This window comes from Poecilia mexicana, unplaced genomic scaffold (assembly GCF_051168715.1).
Source record: "Poecilia mexicana isolate PSO_F unplaced genomic scaffold, ASM5116871v1 scaffold_4, whole genome shotgun sequence".
Taxonomy (NCBI): Eukaryota; Metazoa; Chordata; class Actinopteri; order Cyprinodontiformes; family Poeciliidae; genus Poecilia; species Poecilia mexicana.
Window position 1 is genome coordinate 6,776,833 of NW_028263373.1, and position 1,098 is coordinate 6,777,930.

The window sequence follows — 1,098 nt, forward strand, 5'->3', positions numbered from 1 at the left end:
GCCTAAAAAAAGGGGGGAGAGCATCAAGAAAATAGCTCAATAGACCTAATAGCCATGGAAGTCAGACAAAAACAAAAGTCATAACGGAATTTAAGCGTTGTGATGCTGTTGCTATGGTGAAAATGCCGGATTCTTAACAAGGATTCTAAATTCCGCCATGGTTTCAAATGTCAAACCAATCAGAATGAGCAGGAAAGATTCAAAATTTAGACTGTTTTAAAAGATGAAACTCTTGGGTAATTTAGCTACTTGCATGGAAAGTTGAACTAATACACACACACACACACACACAAAACATTGCATGTTTTTCTTTCTTTTTGTAGCTGAATGCCAGTTAATTGACAGTTTTATTTTTGCCGAAAGGTCACACTCCATGTTGAACATATTTTTATTACTTAGAAATATTCTGCCAATAAACAAACAATACAAGTATTCTGCTTAACATTTGAAAATGTTCTTTTTCAAGAAACAAATTCTGAAAATAAGATTTTCAATAGAATCTGGAATTTGTAGGCTAAACAAGCCTGTGCTTCTGTATTAGATTAACTTTACCTTAAAAAAGTCCATCCACCTTCAAGTAAATTAACAAGTCGCTGCAAGTTTTGCCTATGGAGCTGGAAAAAAAGGACGGCAAATTATATTCTGGGTGTTTTCTTTTGTTAGCCACAAGGATTTCTGAGACAAGAAGCTGTTCTTGAGGGGATGTGCCATCTGCAGTGTAATCACAGATTAAGCAGTTGGCGAAAAAAAGGCGGCAGACTTCCTAATAGTACAAACTTTCAACCCACACAAAAGGAACTCTGACGCTCTCCTGGTGGTGACACCGCTAAAGGATGCATGGCTGAAAATGTCCAGTAATGTAAACATATTTTGAAAACCAAAAATAACTAACAATGATTGTGAATATTTTTTTTTTTTTTTTACCCATCCTGGGGCTTTTGCAAGCAACAAAACATACGGAAAATAAACTCATTTTTATTCACAAACAACAGTAGTGAGAACAATACATTCGTATTCTTCTGCATTAGAATAATTTCAAGCATATTGTTTATATAATACATAGTTGAGGCACTTGAGAAGAATCAGCAGACAGCCGCA